This window comes from Anolis sagrei, chromosome 10, assembly GCF_037176765.1.
Source record: "Anolis sagrei isolate rAnoSag1 chromosome 10, rAnoSag1.mat, whole genome shotgun sequence".
NCBI lineage: Eukaryota > Metazoa > Chordata > Lepidosauria > Squamata > Dactyloidae > Anolis > Anolis sagrei.
The window spans coordinates 22,238,276-22,257,497 of record NC_090030.1 but is presented as its reverse complement, the minus strand read 5'-3'; the positions used below and the strand labels follow the sequence as shown (position 1 = coordinate 22,257,497).

General features: G+C 45.2%; 1 protein-coding gene across 2 annotated transcripts in view; it reads right to left on the bottom strand.

Annotated features, from left to right (window-relative positions):
• HTR2C (5-hydroxytryptamine receptor 2C) overlaps window positions 1-19,222 on the bottom strand; it is a 244,054-nt gene that overhangs the window by 70,649 nt on the left and 154,183 nt on the right. For both annotated transcript variants that reach the window (XM_060756103.2, XM_060756102.2), the window contains exon 3: window positions 656-900. The gene's annotated coding sequence lies outside the window, so the exon portion shown is untranslated. The remainder of the gene's footprint in view (window positions 1-655; window positions 901-19,222) is intronic.

Below are 19,222 nucleotides of genomic sequence, written 5' to 3'. Positions count from 1 at the left end.
CGGAAGAGGAGACGGAAGAGGAGATGGAAGAGGAGGAGGAGATGAAGGTGAAGGAGGAGAAGGGGAAGGAGAAGCAGGAGAAGGAGGAGGAGGAGGAGGAGGAGGAGAAGAAGAAGAAGAAGGTGGAGAAGGTGAAGGAGAAGGAGGAGAAGGTGAAGGAGGAGGAGGAGAAGTAGGAGAAGGAGGAGGAGGAGGAGGAGGAGGAGGAGGAAGAGGAGGAGGAGAAGGAAGAGGAGGAGGAGGAGGAGGTGAAGGTGAAGGAGGAGAAGGAGAAGGAGGTGAAGGAGAAGGTGAAGGAGAAGGTGAAGGAGAAGAAGGAGAAGGAGAAGGAGAAGGAGAAGGAGAAGGAGAAGGAGAAGGAGAAGGAGAAGGAGGAGGAGGAGGAGGAGGAGGAGGAGAAGGAGGAGGAGGAGGAGGAGAAGGTGAAGGAGAAGTAGGAGAAGCAGGAGAAGCAGGAGAAGTAGTAGTAGTAGTCGTAGTTGTAGTAGTAGTAGTCAGAGAGACCCTGCATTTGAAAGACATAAGCAAAGCTGGAGGCCTCTCATTCATAAAACCAACTTGATCTCCAAGATCCTTAATTTCCTCAAAAGAACAGTGTTGTCTCCAATTTTTCCATCCCCAGTGCATTCAGCAATGATTTTCTCTTGAAGCTTACCTTAGAAGTGTTTCTCTCTTGCCTTTTCAGCCGACGATGAGCCAGAAGTGTCTTCTCCGCATGGAAAGGATTCGATTCCAGGGCCAACAGAGAAAGGGAAAAGGTCCCAGATGAAAAAGGTTGAAGGAAACGAGTCCACGGAGATCCCACCAGTTGCTGAGCTCCTCACTTAGTTGGCTAACACTACGTTAGATCCATGGATTTTGACATCATGAGATGGGGTGGATGAAACACCAGCAAAAGAACTGAAAAAGAGAGAGAGAAAATTGCTGAATATATTGTTTGTGACTTATTCTTGCTCATTTTTCATGCCATTTGGTTGCATCTAAATGAGTTGCCATGTAGTTAAAAGAGCTGAAGGATGGAAGGGTGGTTTTCTTCTTTTCTTCCTGGGTTTGGTGATTTGTAACACTACTTTTTATAAAAAGGTTATTGTTTATTTTGGGTTTTTATGAATGGTTCTATTGGAAAATGCAAAAGGATGTGTGTAAACGACAACTTTCATAACCCAGTATCATTGTGCCCCCCCCCCCCCCCGCCAACCACATCAGGATTTGAAGTTGGTAATGTTGAGTATGTTTGGTCTAGATCCATCATCTGTGGGTTTTACAGAATTCTTGTTTGTGGGTGAACTACAATTCTCATCTTCCATAGTCAATCCCGCTCCCCAACCCTTCCAGTATTTAAAGTTGGCCATGATGGTCTTGTGTGCCAAGTGTGGTCCAAATCCATCATCAGTGGGATCCACAATACTCGTCACGTACGGGTGAACTACAATTCTCACCATCCTCTACCCCAAAACCTTGCCAGTATGTAAAGTTAGACTTGGAGGATGTCTGTATTCCAAGTTTGGTCCAGACCCATTGTCGGTGGGATTCAAAGTGCTCGTTATGTATGGGTGAACTACAACTCCCATCATCCTCTGTCACTGTGCCCAAAATCCCACTAGTATTTAAAGTCTGACTTGGAGGGGTCTGTGTGTTAAGTTTGGTCCAGACTCCTTGTTGGTGGGATCCACAGTACTTGTCACATATGGGTGGACTACAACTCCCATCATCCTCTGTCACTGCCCCCCAAACCCCATCAGTCCTTAAAAATGGTCATGTTGGGTCTATGTGCCAGGTTTGGTCCAGATCCATCAACAGTGGGAGTCACATGGCTCTCTGGGAGAGGGTGAACTATAACTCCCAACATCTAAGTTTGGCAAGAGTCACAGTGAACTCTGGAAGTGGGAGCTATCTTGGAAATTGCACACAAACATACATATAAGCATATGAACATATTTCCACTGTTATTATATAGATAGATATGAAAAAATTAGCTATTGTTTTTCTGCTCACCGAGGATCCCAAAACAGTGTGCGACCCCAAAGATAGAAAACAGACCCAACAAGCCATGTTTAAACCAATTTCACACAAAACAAAGGGAAACATGTATTGTCGAAGGCTTTCATGGCCGGAATCACTCAGTTCTTGTGGGTTTTTTCGGGCTATATGGCCATGTTCTAGAGGCATTTCTCCTGACGTTTTGCCTGCATCTATGGCAAGCATCCTCAGAGGGTCTGGTTGCAATTAGTACAATCTATATATATAAATTTGTTAGGGGCATCCAACGAGGAAACAAAACTCAAAAACCCCCCAACGAAACTTAACCAAAATTCCCATGCCCATAACACAACCCACAAGGTACAAACATATCTACTCAAAATGAAAAACAACACAACAACACACTCACAAAACGGCAAAACAACAAAACTCAAAAAAACCCAACGAAACTTAACCAAAATTCCCATGCCCATAACACAACCCACAAGGTACAAACATATCTACTCAAAATGAAAAACAACACAACAACACACTCACAAAACGGCAAAACAACAAAACTCAAAAATCCCCCAATGAAACTTAACCAAAAAAGGAAAGATGGAAGGAAAGAAAAGAGAGACAGCAGAAGAGAAAGAAAAAGGGGGAAGGAAGGAAAGAGATAAAGAAGAGGAGAAGGAAAGATGGGAAGGAAGGAAGGAAGGAAGGAAGGAAGGAAGGAAGGAGGGAGGGAGGGAGGGAGGGAGGGAGGGAGGGAGGGAAAGAAGGAGAGAAAGAGGGAAGATTGGCCACAGCAACACGTGGAGGGTAAAGGTTGTTATTTCTATGATTATGATGATGCTATTCTTCCTCTGAGACCCTTTTAGGGGGAATGGGAGAGGTGTCAGGTCCCGGAGGCAATGCACTGCATTATTGTTATTGTTATGATGGTGGTGAAATAAAAGGAAATAAAAAGTGAAAGAAGGAAGCAAACAGGGAGGGAAGAAAGGCAAAGGAAGAAAGGGGGAGGGAATGAAGGAAAGAGAGAAGGATGAAACCAAGTAGTGAAAGAAGGAAAGAAAGAAAGAGGTGGAGAAGGAAGAAAGGAGAGAAAGGGGGAGGAAAAGGGGGAAGGAATAGGTAGGGACCTCTCTTTCATAATAGTCCAGATATCTACCTCAACTTTGATAAGTTTTACTATAGGCCACAGCAACGCGTGGCAGGGCACAGCTAGTGGGTTTATATATCTGTGGAATGGTTGGGGTGGGGCAAGGAGCTCTTCCCTGCTGCAGTTAGGTGTGAATGTTAGCTAATCACCTTCATTAGCATTTGAAGGCCTGCCTGAGCCTGGGAAAATCTTTTGCTGGGAGTTGTTAATCTGTGCCTGGTTTCTTCCTCTCTGATGTTTAGCTGTTAAAATTTTAGAGTTTTTTAAAACTGGTAGCCAGATTTTGTTCATTTTCATGGTCTCTTCCTTTCTGTTGAAATTGTCCACATGCTTGTGGATTTCAATGGCTTCTCTGTGTAGTCTGACATGGTGGTTGTTGGTGTGGTCCAGCATTTCTGTGTTCTCAAATAATATGCTGTGTCCAGGCTGGTTCATCAGGTGCTCTGCTATGGCTGACTTCTCTGGTTGAAGTAGTCTGCAGTGCCTTTCATGTTCCTTGATGCGTGTCTGGGCGCTGCGTTTGGTGGTCCCTATGTAGACTTGTCCACAGCTGCTTGGTACACGGTAGACTCCTGCAGAGGTGAGAGGATCCCTCTTGTCCTTTGCTGAACGGAGCATCTGTTGGATTTTCTTGGTGGGTTTGTAGATTGTTTGTATGTTGTGTTTCCTCATCAGCTTCCCATTGCGGTCAGTGGTTCCCTTGATGTATGGCAGGAACACTTTTCCTCTGGGTGGATCTTCATCTTGACTCTCGTGGCTTGTTCTTGGTCTTGCAGCTCTTCTGATGTCTGAGGTGGAGTCTCCATTGGCCTGGAGAGCCCAGTTGAGGTGGTTCAGTTCATCTTGGAGGAGGTGGGCTTCGCAGATTCTTTTTGCACGGTCTGCCAAGGCTTTGATGGTGCTTCTTTTTTGACTTGGGTGATGGTTGGAGTTTTTATGTAGATATCTATCTGTGTGTGTGGGTTTTCTGTAGACGGTGTGACCCAATTGTTGATCTGGTTTGTGGATGACTAGGACATCTAGAAAAGGCAGTCTTCCTTCATTTTCTTTTTCCATGGTGAACTGGATGTTTGGGTGGATGCTGTTGAGATGGTCCAGGAACCTGTTGAGTTCTTCATCTCCATGGCTCCAAATGGTGAAGGTGTCACTTCATAGAAAAAATCAGCAATCTCAAGCTAAATACAAACGACAAACTGATCAGCTTCGATGTGGTATCTCTATTTACCATGGTCCCGGTAGCAGACACCATGGCACTCATCAACCAGAGGTTCCCAGAAGACATCACGGCTCTGTTTCCCTGCCTGCTTCCTCTCTGTTGTTGTGCTGTTGCAATTTTAGAGTTTTTTAATACATCCCAAGATGAGTCAACATTACATTTTCCTAGGCAAGCTACAGCTTCCAGGTTTCAACGGCAGTCTCCCATCCAAGTCCCAACCAGGGTTGGCCCTGCTTAGGATCCCAGATGAAACAACATCTGGTACCTCCAGCCCTTGTCCTTTTTTCACAAAATGGTGTTAATTCTTGCACTAATTCCTGATTGGTTTTTTCAATTGGGCTGAACAGGGGAGAGGCGGCCCACCCCAGCCTCCCCGCTTGGAACGCTAATCCCTTTCGAAAAGCTTAAGCAAACACCGCCAATATTGAAATTAAATATCCGCCGCATCTGCTCTGTGCTCTTAATTAAGAATGAAGACGATGTTCAAGGGGAAAGGGAGGGTGGCGGAGGCGGAAGCCAGAGAGGATCTCCATGGATCGCTACAAGGAGGTTAATCCACTGTCGAGTTAGGATGTGATTTTCATTTCTCCAGAGACGTTCCATGCAGAGATCGAGGACTTTGGAAAATAAATGTTTAGAATGACAAAAAACTGCATTCTTGTTAGTCTAATGTTTCTTTTAATTCTTCCTTCCCTGGTAGAGATGAGTCAGCCATTGAGGCATCCTCTTTGGAAGCCCAATTTTACTATGTGGAAAAATTCCTGCTGTAAAGCAAGGAATGAGATGGGCCAGGCTTTAGCACAGTGAATTAAACCACTAGCTGCAGAAAATCTTGCTGATTGAAAGGCTGACAGTTCAAGCCCAGGTTGGGTTGAGATCTTGCTCAGCTACTGCTCACCTAGCAGGTTGAAAACTATCTACAGACCCACCAAGAAAATCCAAAAAAAATGCTACATTCAGCAAAGGATAAGAGGGATCCTCTCACTTCTGCAGGAGTCTACCGTATCCCATGCAGCTGTGGACAAGTCTACAGTTGTTGTTGTTCATTCGTTCAGTCGTCTCCGACTCTTCGTGACCTCATGGACCAGCCCACGCTAGAGCTCCCTGTCGGCCGTCACCACTCCCAGCTCCTTCAAGGTCAGTCCAGTCACTTCAAGGATGCCATCCATCCATCTTTCCTTGATCGGCCCCTCTTCCTTTTACCTTATTTATTTATTTACTTTACTTGTATACCGCAGTTTCTCAGCCTAACAGGCGACTCAACGCGGTTTACAACAAAGGTACAACAGCCAACAATATACAATTTAAAACCATAAAAGCATAATACACAATCTTGACACAATAACAACCCAATGCATCTCATGACTAAAATCGTGATCCAGTTTCGTCGTCCATATTACCATTCCTGTAATCATCACATTCATTGCACCAATTAACCAAATGCCTGTTCGAACATCCAGGTTTTTAATCTTCTTCGGAACACCATCAGCGAGGGGGCTGATCTTACCTCCATGGGAAGGGTGTTCCATAGCCGAGGGGCCACCACAGAAAAGGCCCTGTCTCTCGTCCCCGCCAGCCGCACCTGTGAAGCAGGCGGGATAGAGAGCAGGGCCTCCCCAGAAGATCTTAGGGTCCTGGTGGGCTGATAGGCCGAGATACGTTTGGATAGGTAGGTTGGGCCAGAACCGTTTAGGGCTTTAAATGCCAACGCCAGCACTTTGAATTGAGCCCGGTAGCAAATCGGCAGCCAGTGGAGCTGGTGCAGCAGAGGAGTTGTATGCTCCCTGTGCTCCGCTCCTGTTAGTATCATGGCTGCCGAACGTTGGACTAATTGGAGCTTCCGAGCCATCTTCAAAGGCAACCCCACGTAGAGAGCGTTGCAGTAGTCTAAACGGGATGTAACCAGAGCGTGGACTACCGTAGCCAAGTCAGACTTCCCAAGGTATAAAGCCCGACTGCTCACTTGAGGGAAGGATACTAGAGACAAAGTTGAAGTCCTTTGGCCACATCATGAGGAGACAGCAAAGCCTAGAGAAGACAATTATGCTTATACTTTCCCCAGCATAATTGTCTTCTCCGGGCTTTGCTGTCTCCTCATGATGTGGCCAAAGTACTTCAACTTTGTCTCTAGTATCCTTCCTTCCAGTGAGTAACCGGGCTTTATTTCCTGGAGGATGGACTGGTTGGATCTTCTCGCAGTCCAAGGCACTCTCAGAACTTTCCTCCAACACCACAGCTCAAAAGCATCTATCTTCCTTCGCTCAGCCTTCCCTAAGGTCGGGCTCTCACATCCGTAGGTTACTACAGGGAATACCATGGCTTTGACTATGCAGATCTTTGTTGCCTTTGTTGCCTACTCTTTACTATTTTATTGAGATTAGACATTGCTCTCCTCCCAAGAAGGAAGCGTCTTCTGATTTCCTGGCCACAGTCTGCGTCTGCAGTCATCTTTGCACCTAGAAATACAAAGTCTGTCACGGCCTCCACATTTTCTCCCTCTAATTTCCAGTTGTCAATCATTCTTGTTGCCATAATCTTCATTTTTTTTAATGTTTAGCTGCAACCCGGCTACAGAAGGACCACCACAGCATTGCCCAGACATGCATCAAGGAACATGAAAGGCACTGCAGACTACTTCAGCCAGAGAAGTCAGCCATAGCAGATCACCTGATGAACCAACCTGGACACAGCATTTTATTTGAGAACACAGAAATGCTGGACCACTCCAACAGCCACCATGTCAGACTACACAGAGAAGCCATTGAAATACACAAGAAGCAGGTGGACAATTTCAACAGAAAGGAGGAAACCATGAAAATGAACAAAATCTGGCTACCAGTATTAAAAAACTCCAAAATTAGAACAGCACAACAACAGAGAGGAAACAAACAAGGACATCTAATCACCTCTCAACAAAGGATTGCTCCAGGCACTGCCAGGCAATCAAATGCTAATCAAGGTGGTCAGTTGAAACATTCACACCTGGTTCCAGCAGACAAGAGTCCTTTGTCCCACCCTGGTCATTCCACAGATATGTAAACCCTTTTCCCTAGTTCCAACAGACCTCACTACCTCTGAGGATGCTTGAGATGAGACAAAACGTCAGGAGAAAATGCCTTTAGAACATGGCCATATAGTCCAAAAAAACCCCCGACAACAACCCAGTGATTCCGGCCATGAAAGCCTTCGACAGTAATGAGTTGTATTTCAGAACACCTCTGTCCTTAAACACCACACTAGCTTGGTAGAATCAGCAAGCAATTTATTGAAGAATATATATAAGCAAAGCAGTAAAAATGGTGAAAACAGTATAATCCAAAGATAAAGCATAGTCCATGAGCTTCAAGGCACAAAGGTAAAACACAAGATCCAAAGATATAAAATCCATAAAACAAGGCAGCATGAAAATCCAATACACAGATCAGGAGCCTGACAAAACTTAGAACATGAAAGCAGGAACACTTGGAAATAAGACTGTCATGAAATTCCAACGGTGATGGGAATGAGCCAACTCATTCAATATAAAGCTTTTCTTGACCCCAGAACTGAAAGGAAAGCATTTCTCTTGCCCTTATAACCAGATATGGATTTCTTTTCCTGTAGATAAATTGACCTTCGTTACCCCTGAGAATTTTGTCTCTGTTTACAAAAGTCTTACTTTTTATCTTCACTCTCATGAAATTCTGCACCTGACAAATCATCCTCAGAAGACAAGAAACAACTGACCCAGGAATGTGACCTTGTGAATCTGCATGAGACACTTTGAGCCTCTTGCCTGGGCTTAACTCAAGCCTGGGAATAACCCTCATCCCCAGTGCCAACAGAACCAGTTCCAGAAAAAACTTCAACTCCATCATGAACATCAGACACAGTCACAGGCTGAACTACAACACATTGAGGCATCCTCTTTGGGGGTCCAATTTTACTTGCAGCAGGGAACGGGATGGGCCAGGCTTTAGCACAGCAGGTTAACCGCCAGCTGCAGAAAATCTTGCCAATAGAAAGGTTGACAGTTCAAGTCCAGGTTGGGGTGAGCTCCCAACCATCTGCCCAGCTTCTGCTCATCTAGCAGTTTGAAAACAGTAATGCAAGTAGATAAATAGATACTGCTTTGCCGGGGAGGTAACAAAAGGCGCCCATGCAAACATGTTGGCGATTTAATCAGGAGAGCGTCTAAAGTCAACAAAACTCCTCCACATGGAAGATGGAATAACAGCAACCCCGTGGCCAGAGTTGAGCACAGCCTCCAGATGCTGGAGATGGAACAAGATGGGAAGCCTTTACCTTTGTTGATATACTGTCTGTCTTTGGGCTGTTGTAGGTTTTTTCGGGCTAAAACACAAAGTTTGCAGAATTGGTATTCTATTAAATGTCCTTTGACCAGTAGCTGGCCATTTGGAGTGCCTCTGGTGTTGCTGCAAGAAGGTCCTCCATTGTGCATGTGGGTCCTTGTGCAAGAAGGTCCTCCATTGTGCTCAGGTTGCATTGCAGTAGGTGGTCTGTGGTTTGCCCTTTTCCACACTCGCATGCCATGGATTCCACTTTGTTACCCCATTTCTTAAGGTTGGCTCTGCATCTCGTGGTGCCAGAGCACAGTCTTGTTCAGCGCCTTCCAAGTCGCCCAGTTTTCTGTGTGTCCAGGAGGCAGTCTCTCATTTGGTATCAGCCATCGGTTGAGGTTCTGGGTTTGAGCCTGCCACTTTTGGACTCTCGCTTGCTGAGGTGTTCCAGTGAGTGTCTCTGTAGATCTTAGAAAACTATTTTGAGATTTAAGTCATTGGAAAACTATTACAGGCTCCACAACGAAGACCCACTTAGTGAACAAACTCTTGAGGCAGTGCAGAGCATTTTGTCCTCCATCTCTGAGGCCAAGAAAGAACAGTGGATAAAGCTGATAACAGAAGTTGACATGGGCAGGAGCAGCCAGAAGGCATGGAGGCTGCTAAGATGGTTGAGCAATGACCCCTCACAAACTAATACCCATGCCAACATAAAGGCAGATCAGATAGCACACCAGCTCTTGAAGAATGGGAAACCCAACCTTGCCACCAAAGTAGGAAAGAAACCAAGAGTCAGACAACCAGATATTGAGAAAAACAACCTTCATGAACCTTTTACATTTACTGAATCAGATGTTACTGATTACAGAGTGTCAGACATTCTAATCAAATGATGATGATGATGATGATGATGATGATGATTACGGAGCCCCTGGTGGCACAGTGGGTTAAACCCTTGTGCCGGCAGGACTGAAGACCGACAGGTAGCAGGTTCAAATCCGGGGACAGCGTGGATGAGCTCCCTGTATCAGTTCCAGCTCCTCATGCAGGGACATGAGAGAAGCCTCCCACAAGGATGACAAAACATCAAAACATCCGGGCATCCCCTGGGCAACGTCCTTGCAGACGGCCAATTCTTTCACACCAGAAGCGACTTGCAGTTTCTCAAGTCGCCCCTGACATGACAAAAAAAAAATCAGATTATTGCCATAGCTATTATTGGTCTTCCTCCTTTGTCTCCTCCTATCATCATCACTATCATCCCCTCTCTGACCAAACACCTTGGATTCCACAGAAGGAGAATGCACCATCAGAAATGCCCAAAAGATGCCTGAAGCCCAAACAATCTCCAAATTGGGAAGTGTGCAAAGACCTCAGAACTAAAGATCCTTTTTTTAAAAAACTCCCAAAGCAGAGAGAAAGTTAAATCCTGCAACTTCACATTTTATCCTCCATGATCTCAAAGCTTGCATGGACTCTTTGGGTCAGAGGGCAAGAGAAATGGTTGGTAATTCAGAATTCTTATCCAAGGAGGAGGATGAAGTCAACTCAGAGCCTTTGGCACAGAACACAATGTGCAAGTCCCAGGGTGCACCTGCACTGTGGAACGAATGCAGCTTGGCATCACTATGGAGTTGTGGGAGCTTTAGCTGTACCTGGCCATCAGCCTTCTCTGCCTCAAAGTGCTGGTGCCTTCCCAAACTATAACCCCATAGCATTGAGACGTGACACTGAAAGCATTACCAAATGGCATTCTTTCTATAGTGCAGACTAGGTTTCTCAGAGGAAGAGCTTTCCCAAGGCTGTGGGCTACGTCTCCGATCTCCATTGGGTAAGATGGCAGGAGCTGTAGTCTTTACCAGTTTGGAAAGAGCCAAGCTCTATAAACATGAACAGAAGACGAAGAGATCAAGAGAAGGTGGCGAGACTATACAGAAGATCTGTATAGGAAGGATAATAATATCGAGGATAGTTTTGACAGTGCGGTGAGTGAATTAGAACCAGACATCCAGAGGAGTGAGGTTGAATGGGCCTTAAGAAGTATAGCTAACAACAAGGCAGCAGGAGATGATGGGATCCCAGCTGAATGAACTGTTTAAAATCTTAAAAGATGATGCTGTCAGGGTGATGCATGCCATATGCCAGCAAATATGGAAAACACAGGAATGGCCATCTGACTGGGAAAAAATCAACTTCTATCCCAATCCCAAAAAAGAGAAATGCTAAAGACTGCTCAGACTTTTGTACAGTGGCCCTTATTTCTCATGCCAGTAAGGTAATGCTCAAGATCCTGCAAGGAAGACTCCAGCAAGACATGGAGCGAGAATTGCCAGATGTTCAAGCTGGGTTTAGAAAAGGCAGAGGAACGAGAGACCAAATTGCCAATATCCGGTGGATAATGGAGAAAGGCAGGGAGTTTCAGAAAAAAAAAATCTATTTTTGCTTCATTGACTATTCTAAAGCCTTTGACTGTGTGGATCATAATAAATTGTGGCAAGTTCTTGGTGGGATGGGCATCCCAAGCCACCTTCCCTCTCTCCTGAGGAATCTGTACAAGGACCAAGTCGCAACAGTCAGAACTGACCATGGAACAACAGACTGGTTCAAGAATGGGAAAGGCGTATGGCAAGGCTGCATACTCTCACCCAACCTTTTTAACTTGTATGCAGAACACATCATGCGATGTGCGGGGCTTGAGGAATGCAAGGCTGGAGTGAAAATTGCTGGAAGAAACATTAACAACCTTAGATATGCAGATGACACCACTCTGATGGTCGAAAGCGAGGAGCTGAGGAGCCTTCTAATCAAGGTGAAAGAAGAAAGCGCAAAAGCTGGGTTGCAGCTAAACATAAAAAAAAACAAGATTATGGCAACAAGAATGATTGACAACTGGGAAATAGAGGGAGAAAACGTGGAGGCAGTGACAGACTTTGTATTTTAGGTGCAAAGATTACTGCAGACTGCAGCCAGGAAATCAGGAGATGCTTACTTCTTGGGAGGAGGGCAATGACCAATCTTGATAAAATAGTGAAGAGTAGAGACATCACACTAGCAACCAAGATCCATATAGTTATAGCAATGGTATTCCCCGTAGCAACCTACGGACGTGAGAGCTGGACCATAAGGAAGACTGAGCAACAGAAGATAGCTTTTGAACTGTGGTGCTGAAGGAAAGTTCTGAGAGTGCCTTCGACCACCAGAAGATCCAACCAGTCCATACTTCAGGAAATAAAGCCCGTCTGCTCATTGGAGGGAAGGATAGTTGAGACAAAGATGAAGTATTTTGGCCACATCATGAGAAGAAAGGAAAGCTTAGAGAAGACAATGATGCTGTCGAAAATGGAAGGCAAAAGTAAGAGGGGCCGACCTAGGGTAAGGTGGATGGATGGCATCCTTGAAGTGACTTTCATGACCTTGAAGGAGCTGGGGGTGGTGACGGCCGACAGGGAGCTGTGGCATGGGCTGGTCCATGAGGTCACGAAGAGTCAGAAGTGACTGAATAAATGAACAACAACAACAACCTCTATAAATCCTGCAAACATGGATGATATTCATGCTCCAAAGGCAATGGCATTCTCTGATCCTGATCTACTGCTGGATGTTCACATTCCCACTTGACAACTGGATTTGCTGCAAGCCATGATCAGTCTTCCATCAAGAAAGGGCTCGAACCCTTTTGTTCTTCTCAAAATAGTAGTTTCCATAGTCCTTTTTTTTTTGCAAAGCAATGAAAGGCAATGAAAGCCTCAGGGAGGCCTCTCCCGCTGACTTTGCCTTGGCTCCCAATTAACATTCCGGTCGCTCCTCCTCTCGGCAATTTTTAGCCTTCCATCCACTCATGCCTCCAACGAGAGGGAAGGTTAATGAAGGTGCCATGGCTTGGAAATCTGCCACGCATCACAATGAGGCTTCGGGAAGGTGAAGCCAGGTCCAAATGGGTCTCAAAGGGAGGGGAAGGTCAGCCTCCGGAGCAGCTTCGGTTCATGCACTGCCATTGACTTCCATGTCAATGGGACGGTCAATGGGCCCTTGCTTTGAGCTGAAACATTCAAGCACCAGTTCAAGTTGCTGAACTGCTTTTGTGCAGCAGATTACAAGTCCTCCTTCCAGCAACCTGGATGTCTCTCTGGCGGGGGACGAAGCTCATCAGTTTGGCCAAGAATACAGCCATGCTTCTCTTGTTCTGCTGGGACTTCACCCATTCTCCAAGAAATCTCAAAGATTATTGCCAGTGCTTCCGAAATGTCTTCTGATAGTTCCTTCAATACCTTTGTTTATTGTCTATTCATTCAGTCATTTCCTACTCTTTGTGACCTGATGGACCAGCCCAGGCCAGAGCTCCCTGTCAGCTGGTGGCCACCCCCAGCTCCTTCAAGCTCAAGCCAGTCACTTCAAGGATGCCATCTATCCATCTTGCCCTTGGTCAGCCTCTTTTATGCATAACTTTGTAACAGGAAGCCATTCAGCCCTTTGGGAGAATGGTTTGGGGGATCCTTAGAGGCCATTAAAAGCCATCTCACAACACTAGAAACGGCCCCAGAGGCTGAATAATCAGCTGTCAGGTAGATGCAAGGAATGATGTGGATGGAGAATATATCAATTACCTATTACCATCAGTGCTGCCCCCCGAAAAATCCTGCAAATCTCTTGGGAAGACAGGCAGACAAATGTCAGTGTGCTGGAAGAAGCATAGACTACCAGCATTGAAGTGATTCTCCTACACCATCAACTCCGCTGGACACACCACGTTGTCTGAATTCCCAATCACTGTCTCCCAAAGCAGTTACAATACTCCCAACCCAAAAACGGGAAACATAATGTTGGTGGACAGGAAAAGCGATGAAAAAATTAGCTTAAAGCCAATCTTAAAAACTGTGGCATCAACAGCGAGAACTGGGAAGCCCTGGTCCTCAGGCTCTCTAACTGAAGGTCAGTTGTGACCAGCAGTGCTGCAGAATTCGCAGAGGCATGAATGGAGGGTGAAAGGGAGAAATGTGTCAAGAGGAAGACACGTCAAGCCAACCCTGACCGGGACCGCCTTCCACCTGGAAACCAATGTCCTCACTGCGGGAGAACATGCCGGTCAAGAAAAGGGCTCCACCTATGGACCCACCGCCATAACATTTCACTTGGAGGACCATCATCCTCGAACTACGACAGTTCGCCTAAGTAAGTAAGTACCTACCATCATCATCACCATTTTTATTCATAGATGCAGATGTAAGGCATTTGACAAGGTCACCCATGATCTTCTTTCAAACAAATTAGAAAAATATGGGCTATTGTTGGCTGGATTTGTCATGGGTTAAGTGACCAAACCCAAAGGGTGCTTCTCCCCAATGGTTCCTCCTCTTCATCCTGTTGGGAGGGCTTCCATTGTGCCTACTTAAAAGAGCAGATTTCCTGAAAGAAGAACCAGGAAAATAAGATTCTGACTATAAATAGAAGGTCAGCAGCTGTCCTCACCTTTTTGCCTTGTTTTTTTTACTCGTGTTCTATTTTGAAATGGTCATATGACTGGTCAAATAAATAAATATTATTATGATGATCAGTCTACTTAAATGGCAGAATGGGGTTGAACTGGATGGCCTTTGGGAGCCCCTTCCAACTCTAGGGACCCTTCCAGACAGGCCCTAAATCCCAGGTTCTGATCCCAGGTTTTCAGTTTATACCAGATTACCTGGCAGTGAGGACTCATATAATCCAGTCTAAAGCAGAAAACCCGATACTGGGATATAGGCCCTGTCTGGAAGGGCCCTGAGATGCTATTATTTATTTGGGACAGACATATTATATATTATACTAACCATCCCCTGCCACGCGTTGCTGTGGCCCAGTCTATGTATATGTGCTTTGTGTGTGTATATATGTGTGTATATATTTGTGTATATGTGTATATATGTGATTTTGCACATGCATTGTAATGTATTTTTTATTATTTGGCTTTTTAACTCCCTTCTGCAGTGTTTTTCATTCTTTTTATGAGTGATAGTCACTTGTTTGCCTGAGAAGTGTCTTGTGTCCACATTTGGTGTCAATTCGCCCAGCGGTTTTTGAGTTATGTTAATCCCACAAACAAACATTACATTTTTATTTATATAGATAATGATAGGTAGCAGCTGCAGCGAAACTGCTTCTTGGGAATAAGTCCAGAAGAAGAAGGAAGTACTTTCTAACTGTGAGAACTGTTCAGCAGTGGAACTCTCTGCCCCGGAGTGTGGTGGAGGCTCCTTCTTTGGAGGCTTTTAAACTCCCATCTGTCGGGAGTGCTTTGAATGTGATTTTCCTGCTTCTTGGCAGAATGGGTTGGACTGGATGACCCATGAGGAGTCTTCCAACTATGATTCTAAGGGAAGAAAGGGATAATATGATCCTTGTCTCATGTCAGGGCGGTTTCTTTTGCCTGTCCTGGTCTTGCTGGGAGAAAACAGCACTTCCAAACCCTGATAAATCTTGCACGCGCACAAAGAAGGAAGCGTTGTCATGTCGGACACAGCCTTTCCTGTCAATGTGTTAGCAGGAACCGGGGAACACAGGCGCACACAAGCGAGGAAGCAGATTTCGCCTTGAATTTTTTAGTGTTTGTCTCCAGGCCCTTGTCTCTCTGAATTAAGGATTATTCTTGGAAAGCCAACGTTTGTCCCCGGAGAGGGGTGCAATTAAATCCTGGAACAGAGAGAGGGAGGAGAAGACAAACCATCCCAAGCGCAGCGTTTTTTTTCCTGCAGCATCAAGCCAAATGGAAAAAACATTCCTACTGGGCAGGTGATTTTGTCCTGTCACCCCACCCGTTCCCTTTCGCTTTGTCTTCGTAATAAAGCCTTGAAACAGTGTGTTGTGTTATCTTTCAGAAGCACTCCAAACAAAAAATATACAAGCCACAGGACTGGGGGTAAAAAAACCAAGCCTTGTTCAAACGCAACACAATATTTTCTCATTTTTTCAAAAAGCAATGAACCCTCTTGGTGCAAATTCGTTTGATCGATAAGAGCGCACCAAGAGCTATTTATTTATTCATTCACTAGCCGTTCCCTGCCACGCATTGCTGTGGCACACATGGGGGTTCTGTGTGGGAGGTTTGGCCCAATTCTATCGTTGGTGGGATTCAGAATGCTCTGTGATTGTAGGTGAACTATAAATCCCAGCAACTACAACTCCCAAATGTCAAGATTCTATTTCCCCCAAACTCTACTAGTGTTCACATTTGGGCATATTGAGTATTCGTGTAGAGTTTGGTCCAGATCCATCATTGTTTGAGTCCATGGTGATCTCTGGATGCAGGTGAACTACAACTCCAAAATTCAAGGTCAATGCCCACCAAACCCTTCTAGTATTTTCTGTTGATCATAGGAGAACTGTGTGCCAAGTTTGGTCCAATTCTATTGTTTGTGGGGTTCAGAATGCTCTTTGATTGTAGGTGAACTATAAATCTCAGCAACTACAACTCCTGAATATCAAGGTTCTATTTTCCCCAAACTCTACCCGTGTTCACATTTGGGCATATTGAGTATTTGTGTAGAGTTTGGTCCAGATCCATCATTGTTTGAGTCCACAGTGCTCTCTGGATGTAGATGAACTACAACTCCAAAACTCCACATCAATGCCCAGCAAATCCTTCCAGTATTTTGTGTTGGAGTTCTTTGTGCCAAGTTTGGTTCAATTCCATCATTGGTGGAGTTCAGAATGCTCTTTGATTGTAGGTTAACCCTAAATCCCAGCAATACAACTCCCAAATGTCAAAGTCTATTTTCCCCAAACTCCACTAGTGCTCACATTTGGGCATATTGAGTATTTGTGTAGAGTTTGGTCCAGATCCATCATTGTTTGAGTCCATGGTGATCTCTGGATGTAGGTGAACTACAACTCCAAAGAGAGCACTGTGGACTCAAACAATGATTGATCTGGATCTAACTTGGCACAAATACTCAGTATGCCCAAATATGAACACTGGTGGAGTTTTGGAGAAATAGATATTGACATTTGGGAGTTGTACTTGCTGGGATTTATAGTTCACCTACAATCAAAGAGCATTCTGAACCCCACCAATGAAAAAATTGGGCCAAACGTCCCACACAGAACCCCCATGCCTTTAAGAAACTGGAGGGAGGCTGGCATGAGCCTCCCTCCAGCCTTGTGTGCTCTCCCTTGCTTGCACATGCGCATCATGCTGCCATGTGCCAAGCACGCCTCTCTCCTCCTCACTTGAAGTCTCAGAAACAGCCCTCCCCTTGGATGGGGGGCTGGCCAATCCCAGTGGAGGAGGTCTCTTGGTGGGAGGATTCACTGTCTGTTTCCAAAAAGGAAGAGAAGCACAGACGGAGATATCTTCAGCTTCTTCTGCCAAAGGGGTTCCAAAGACAATCAGAAATATATATATTCTGTTGGTCTTTCGTAACCCCTCTGAAACCTCCATGCGCCCCAACCCCCAGGTTGAGAAACTCTGGTTTAAAGCATGAAATAGAAACACAGGGAACAAATCCAGCAACAAAGAGGAGTAACTTCACACCTTAGTTGCTCTTCATTACAGAATCACCGTATTGCACAAGCCAAGGTGCATAATGTGTAGCCTTGCAATCTATGCGCAAGGCAAGGCACCGCAACGCAAACACCTCAATGGCACACACATCTGGAGCTGCGCTTTTGTCATTCCCAAGGGTCTACGGATACAACGGCATGCATAATTGAACTTGCTCAAGCCTCAGACACCGACGCGATGCCCGGCGACAAATAATTACACACATCAAACTTGGAATTTAATTATTCCATTAAAACAAGCACTTCAAATGATTGAAAAACACCGCAACAAGAATTAGGAAAGCAGTCAGTGATGGAAACACCAAATGCATCAATTTTTCTTTGATTGGAAAGTGGAGGGATGGAATTTTTCATAGACTTATAAAGCTGAAAGGGACGCTAAAGGAGCGTTTCTCAACCTAGGGGTCTGAACCCTGGGGGGGGGGCTGCGAGGGGTTGTCGGAGGGGTCACCAAAGACCATCAGAAGACCATTTTCTGTTAGTCATGGGGGTTTTGTGTGGGAGGTTTGGCCCAATTCGATCGTTGGTGGGGTTCAGAATGCTGTATGATTGTAGGTCAACTATAATCCCACTAACTACAACTCCCAAATGTCAAGGTCTATTTTCCAAGGTGGTTTTAGAGGGGTCACCAAAGTCCATCAGGAAACACATATTTCTGATGGTCTTAGGAACCCCTTTGGCAAAGAAGGCTGAAGATCTCACCACCTGTCCTTCTCTTCCTTTTGGAAACAGATGGTGAATCCTCCCACCAAAAGCCTTCCTCCACTATGATTTGCCACCTTCTCGGCTGGCCTCCCAGCCAAAAGGAACCTGTTTCTGAGACTCCAAATGGGGAGGGGAGAGCAGGCATGCTCAGCGCATGGTAGCATTGTGCACATGTGCAAGCAAAGGAGAGCATGTGAGGCTGGAGGGAGGCTTGCCTCAGCCAGTCCCTTCAAGGCATGGGGGTTCTCTGTGGAACTGTGGCCCAATTCTGTCATTGGTGGGATTCAAAATGCTCTTTGATTATAGGCGAACTATAAATCCCAGCAGCTACAACTCCCAAATGTCAAAGGCTATTTTCAGTGCTCACATTTGGGCATATTGAGTATTCGTGACAAGTTTTGATCCAGATCCATCATTGTTTGAGTCCACAGTGTTCTCTGGATGGAGGTGAACTACAACTCCAAAACTCCACATCAATGCCCACCAAACCCTTCCAGTATTTTGTGTTGGAGTTCTGTGTGCCAAGTTTGGTTCAATTCCATCATTGGTGGAGTTCAGAATGCTCTTTGATTGTAGGTTAACCCTATATCCCAGCAACTACAACTCCCAAATGACAAAATGCAAGAAGATCATAGGAAACCTTGTCAAAGCCCTAACTGAAATCAAGATATGCTAAATCCACTGTTGTGACTGAGCTGTTTTCTGATGATGAGGATGATGGGATTCAGATTCCTGGCTCTTTGTCTGTGCCTCAAATCTCTGGGCCTGCTTTTGAGGCTCCCACAGACAGTGCAGTGTCAACACAGCCGTTCCCAGCAGAAAGGAATTTTAACGAAGGAGATAGCGAGCACGCTGATACTGAAAGGTTAGATAGTGACTTGACCCGGCAAGCTCATCTTGATCTGAGGGTCAGGCGGAGTTCTAGTCTGGCCGGCAGACGAGAAGCCAGCTCGGTGAAAGGTCGTCGCAATGCTTTTATGTTGATGAGAGCCTAATGTTTTCATGTTAGAAAGGTATTTAGGCTTCTTGAAAACACCGAGAAAGTGTCAGTTCAACATAGCTTACTAGCCTGAAAGCTTCATGGAATAACCTTAGCCTGGAAAGCAGTACGATTTGGATTTCTTGCATTGTGATTCTTGGGGCAATTGTTTCATTGCTTGTACCTGGGACTCTGGTTTGAACTTTGCCAATAGGATTGTGTCTCCTGCTTCTACCTGAAGATCTTTGGAACTATATTCTGCATTTAACCATAATCTTTGGAACTTTGCAATGCTTATTCTTTATTGTGACTTGGATTTTTTCCTCAATAAACTATAAAATTACAGCTCTTGTGTGGTGGTGTTTGGAAGCAAGGTGAAGCTT